The 6,000-nt window shown below is 63.4% G+C and overlaps 1 protein-coding gene across 5 annotated transcripts in view; it reads right to left on the reverse strand.

Moving 5' to 3' along the window:
* APBA2 (amyloid beta precursor protein binding family A member 2) overlaps positions 1-5,719 on the reverse strand; it is a 227,238-nt gene extending 221,519 nt beyond the window's left edge. For 2 of the 5 annotated variants that reach the window (XM_051822259.2, XM_051822256.2), the window contains exon 1: positions 5,089-5,289. The gene's annotated coding sequence lies outside the window, so the exon portion shown is untranslated. The other 3 variants (XM_070053530.1, XM_070053531.1, XM_051822257.2) reach the window with 3 other exon arrangements.
* Between the last annotated feature and the right edge of the window lie 281 nt (positions 5,720-6,000).

Below are 6,000 nucleotides of genomic sequence, written 5' to 3' on the forward strand. Positions count from 1 at the left end.
ATCAAGACAATCAAGTTCTCCCTCAGGGACCTCAGGGTCTAGCTGCCAGGCCCGGCACGCAGCGCCAGGATCCGCGGCCAGTTTCAGTCCATCGGCCAATCAGTGGCAGCTTCCACTGTTACCAGCCAGAAGTAGCTAGAGGGTCCGAGGCGGTGCCAGGTGTCTGAGGCCTGGCAGGCAAGCCGGGGAGAACACACGTACGCAAGTGCACACAGGCACACACCTGCACCCCCGGCCCTGGGCTCTGCACTAACCCAGCGCCATATGCAACAGAGTGCACGCACACAGCTGACCTCACCATCCCCCCAGGGACTTGGTGGCCGGGAGGGAGGAAACCCAGACCCACATGGGTCCCCCGCTGAGTCAGTCCATCAAACCCTAAGCAGCGGCGCCCTACACTCGGCGGGCTGGGGAGGCAGAGCCTGACTTGCCGGAGCTTCCAGTTCCTAACACAGGCCCCGCTCCACCCCCCCGGGACAGCTGTCACCAGCTCTGGCAAATCCGGACAGATGTTCCAGCACCTGGCTCACTTATTACACCAAAAGACTGAGAAACATAGACTGGGTTTTATTTGCACAGGCGCACACTCGCTGTCAGGGAGCCCCAAGAAATCCATCATCCCTAAATGCAGGCATTGGCTCAATAAATGCTTTGCCCATTTTTGAAACAATAGATTTTCCCGAGACAGCTGATAATCAAACCAACCGGGGGAAACTACATAAAGTATGCTTTTTGATTAAATTAACAATGCGTACAATGTTTCGGAGAGATGTTCGGAGCTCTATCTAGAGCTGCCTTGTTAGGGAAACAATTCCAGGACTGTAAGACCGGGACATGTAAGACATGTATGTATGCATGCATGTATGTATGTATACACATATTTATCTGCACTGAAAATTCTGAATGCAAGGAATCCATGGGTGCTTGCAATGGAAAAATGGACCCCCAAAGCCAGCTGGTCACCTGCACAGCAAGTTCCCAAGCCCGGAGAGTGACCCCCAGTCCCCAGTGGCACTCCTCATACTGCTCCACGAACAGCAGGCACTGGTGACCATTAACCCTGCATGCACCACACAGTACACGAACAGCCTGAAGTTCAACTCATGCCCTCCCAGTTGAAAACCAGACCAGATGCCACACGGGCACCAGGAGGAGGCAGGGAGTCAGCACAGGCCTCAGCATTGCCCTGTCGCAGCAGCGTGCCAAGCTCAGACAGCAACTGTGTCCTGCCTCGGAGGTCTGGCGAGCCAACATGGAGGGGAGAGCTCGACGCAGAGAATAGCCCCGCCAGGTGGGTCGACTCCCCCGCTCCGGCTTCTCCACCGAAGTCCATCCTCGGGTGTCGGGGGCCTCCGGTTTCCAGGACACCGCGGGATGACACCATGTCCGCGCAGTCAGCCAACAAGGCAGGCGTTTCAACCGCGCATCTTTCCTGCTCAATGTTGATCCTTACAACACAAAACGGCAGGTGTGGCACCTTATGACAGAACAGCACTTTAGAGAGTTTGGGACGTGCCTGCCTCTCTCGCTGGGCTGTAGCTGCAACGCACAAACCTGGCCCTGCACACTGCCAGCGACACGGGAGGAACCAGAACCGGCTCCCCCGGCCACCACAGGATCCCTTCCATCAGTTCAACCCGGCCTCTCATCTGTGCTTCAGAGCCTCTGCCGGGGGGAGGTCGGGGGGATGCAAGGATTACGGAAGCTCAGAAGGACCCTCCAGGGCCAGGGACGCACGCAAACCCCCGGGGATGAGACACCGGGCTCCCGTTACTCCAAATCCTGTCCTCTTCTCCCACGCCGCTCAGCCTCCCAGGGGGCTGCAGGCCGGCTCTGGCAAACAACCATGCAGGCGGGAATGTCGCTGCGGCTCCTATCCTGAGCCCGCTTCCATGGGCTCTGCTGCCTCCCCAGCCACGGTCCCTCTGGCCCACGTGGGGGCCGGCTTGCGTTGTACAGATCTGAAGCTCCTCCTGCCCTTGGGGGCCCCACTCTGGCCCAGCTCCTAGGAGGGTTCCAGCTCAGTCTCAGGAGGAGCAGGGGACTGGCTCCATGCTGAAAGGAGGAAACACGCGCCGGGTCCCATTCATTCATTCAACTCACAACAGCACGCAACGCCTACGACGTGCCAGGCACTATTCTAGCTACTGCAGACCGGAGAGGGAACAAGCGGCTTCACACTGGAGTGGCAAGAGTCAAACAATAAACAAACAACCACTGTATATAAACAACACCCTGAACATTAAGCACCAAGAAAGACAGCAAGGGCACAAGAAAGGGAGAAGTGATGCCAATGTACGGAGGGTGCTCAGGCATACGGAGAACTGGAGGAAGTGAGGGAAAAAGCCACACAGACATCTGCCAGACAATGGGAACAGCAGGTGCAAAGGCTCTGGGGCAGCAGCAAGCATGGCAAAACTAAGAGCCATTCCATTCCGCTGGAATCACTGAGGATACAGGGTAGCCTTGGGCCAAGACTGCAGGTGGGGATAACCCAGGGCACACCTGCACGGCTCCTCTACCTGCGCCAGGGCAGCTGGCAGGGACCACGCTTGAGAAAAAGAGGGGAACTCATAAGTAAAATGAAATCAGGCCAAGAAATGTGGGTATGGAGTGGGCACAGGGGAGCCACTGGAGGTCAGGCAGAGGAGAGAGACCCGGCCTGGGTCCCTGCAGCCGACACAGACACCGACACGCAGGGTTCCATGGAGCAGCCTGTGTGATCTGGTGTCCCTGTCCCCCTCCCAGGCTCCCTGTGTGTCCACATGGGGAAAGAGAAGAGGACCGACTGTGGAGAGGTGAGAGGAGACAGTGGCTGCGACAGCAGACGTGACCTGTGCCAGCAGGCTGCTCTGAGACGCCATGGGCCGTGGCGGCCACCTGGGCGGGGCGGGGCGGGGGGGGGCTGCTCATGGTTGGAGGACGGAGGCAGACAGCCTTTCCTGCAGGTGCCCACACCAACCTCCACCCGGGGGAGAAACACGCATCCCCCAACCCCTGCGGGGCCCCAGGCTGCCTCCTGGTGGGCAGTCGCCTCAACAGCAGCCCGCTTCCTGGACGCCTGCCCGGTGGTCAGCGGCCACATCACTCCCCGTGGGCCCCTACGTGCCCCCAGTCATTACGGCCACCTGCCAAGAGTGAGGAACAGGGGGCACACAGCCTGTGAGTGGTACAGACAGGACCCCACCCCACCCCCCGGGCTCTGGCCACTCCCCCTAAGAACCCCGGCTGCAAGGCCAGGCCTGCGTGTGGGTCTCTGCCCATCAAAGCCAAGCCAGTGTGGTGCTGGGGGCCTCCATCTGCCTCCAGCCCTGAGACTTCCCCCTCAACGGTCACGCTGGCTCCGAGACGTCAGACCACGGTACCACCAGAGCCCTCACCTGTTGAGCCACCGGGGCAGGTATGCCAGGCAGAGGGCGGACAAGAGCACAGGGGAGGAGCTGAGACTGGAGGTGGCTGCTGCCCTGGCCCGGCCCTGCCCCACCACTGCATCCAGACAAAGCCCAGCCTGACGCCAGCCTCCCACTGAGAAGCACCTTCCCTCTGCATTTTTCAGTTTTGTCGAGGAAAAAAATCAAGGTGTCTTAGCACCTGCTCTCAGCTTCCAGGGGTGCAATTGGTGGTTTTTTTTTTTTTTTACAATTATCTTTTATTTTTATACAGCATGGTTTAGCTCAGTTGGCAAACTAGATATTTATGCACCTCTGTTTCACAATCCCACCCCAGCAATTATTCCTATGAAACTAACATTTTCCCAAAAGGGAGGAGGGAGGGATGAAAGCGACTCAAGCGAGGGTGATGCAAGCAGGCTAACAAGCCACGGCTCCGGCTCCGGCTCGGGGCACCAGAGAAAACGAGCCAGGTGGAGGAGAGTGAGAAGCCGGCGGTCCTGGCACCACCGGCCCTGCCTGTGCCGCTTAGCCCATCTGATCCAGGCAGCACTGCCCCACCAGTCCAGTCCCAGGGATGGTAAGACAGGTGGGCGGCGGGCAGGTGCACAGAAGTGAGATGGCTAGGGCCATGCCCCAGGCCCAGCTCAGCTCCACAGACCAAGGGCCTCTGGCCAGTGCTACCGGTAGCCAAGTTCCTAGGAATTCACCAATGCCCTGGACACCCCTGGGAGCCCCCACCCCACCCCCGCCCTCCAGCTGGGGAGGCCCTGACTTCAGACCCGCCTCCCACCCAGGACCTCAGGAAAACCTGTCCCACTCAGACCCTGCAAGGACGCAGGTCATCATTTGCCCTTTGGCCAGAAAAAAAATGCCCAAAAAGGAGACCAGGAGGGTGAAGGGACCGGGGACAGATCGAGGGTGGGCGCTGAAGCGCCAGGAACCGGATTCCGGGTTTTGGGGACCACCTCTCGGCACAGCCATTTGTGAGCTGACCACCCAGACCACAGACTCAAGTCCGGCCCCTGTCGGGCCGTATCTGAATAGATCAAAAAAAAAAAAAATTGAAAGTCTTCCTTGTGCAAGAAAATACTAAGTTAAGCCGGTCAGGCTCCCGCAGGACAGGCCCTTGGGTGGTCCCCTGCCCCTTGGCACGCACAGACACGGGCGTGTAGCCCGGGCCGGGGGCTCCACGTTCGCCCTAGTCGTCCGGGGCCGAACCTCCTCCAGCAGCCTGGCCAGGCCGTGCACGCCGTGGGGGAGGGGCCGCGCCGGCCGCCCAGGTGGAACGGAGTGCGGGCTTTTTAATTGGGGAGTTTTCCCCTCTGGGCCTCGTTAGAAAGGAATCGGGAAGGGTAGGGGGCGAGGAGTGGAGCTCGGTTCCTAGGAGGCAGCGAGCCCAGCGCGACCCCAAACTCGGGAGTTGCAGCCCGACAAGGGGACTCGGTGCCAGCGGCCGGGCCAGCGCCTCCTGTCCTCGCCGCGGCGCCCCCGGCCCGGGATGCGCGAGCCGCCCGCCCGAAGGTCGGGATTGGGGGCAGGGCCAGGCCGTACCGAGAGAGCGGGGCCCCGGGGGTGCGACCCCCGGATCCCAGCATAGCCCTGCAGGGTCCGGGGGCGAGCTCGGGCCGCAGCACCCGCGCCCCCCCACCCCGCCCCGCGCGCCCCCCGGCTGCCCGGCCCGGGCCCCCAGGCTTACCTGGCCCCGGGCGCGGGGCTCGCGGGGGCGCCGCTGGCTGCGTCCGCGAGGCCGAGCGCCGGGCGCCGCCGCAGCTCTTTGTGAGTCCGCGCCGAGCCGCGCACCGAGACTGCTAATGAGCCCGGGAAGCTGAATAGCGGCGGGCGCGCCCCGGACGCGGCGTACGGCACGCAGGGCCGCCTCTGCCCGGCGCACGCGGCGCGGCCGCGGGGCGCTCCCCGCACCGTCCTCCGCCGCCCCCCGCCCGGCCCCGCCCGGGCGCGGGGCTCGGACGCCGCGGCCCCGGGCCCCGCGGGCGGGAAGAAAGGCCAGACAAAGATGCGGCCGTGGCGGGCGCAGCGCCGGGCGCAGCGCTGGGCTCGCACCCCCGGCTCGGCCCCGGCGCGCGGACGCACCTGGGACCCCGCTCCTGCAGGGCTGGCCTTGGAGACAGTGGCCGGAACCCAGGCTCTGGCCGCCGCGGGGCCCCCAACGACCCCCAAGCCCTGGGGAGCACACAGATTCCCGGGCGGGTGCCAGACCTGCTGAGCTCGGGAGCTGCGGGGGTCCGGCCCTCCCGCGCGTGGAACAGGTGAAGGCGCGGCTCGCCGGCGCCCGCACCCTGCCCCGAGCGCCTCGCTGCCCCCTGGCGGGCTCGGGCGCGCGTGCGGCGCGGAGGGGCCGCGGCGACCGCGCCCTGCTCGGGCCCGCGCGGCCGTGTGCTGGGCGGTTGCAGACCCCGGCGCCTGCTGGATTCCAGGTCTCCTTTCGGGTCCCCTATAACCGCCCGTTTCTAACGCCCGGTAGCCTTGCCGCCAGGGCCCCTCCCTCTCCTTGCTGGCCTCACGGGGAGGACCCGTGCCCACTCCCAGACACCCTCACATGCCAAGGACGGAGAGTCGGCCGGCACCCCCACTTCGCGAACCATCCCCT

The sequence above is a fragment of the Oryctolagus cuniculus genome, chromosome 12, assembly GCF_964237555.1.
Source record: "Oryctolagus cuniculus chromosome 12, mOryCun1.1, whole genome shotgun sequence".
Taxonomy (NCBI): domain Eukaryota; kingdom Metazoa; phylum Chordata; class Mammalia; order Lagomorpha; family Leporidae; genus Oryctolagus; species Oryctolagus cuniculus.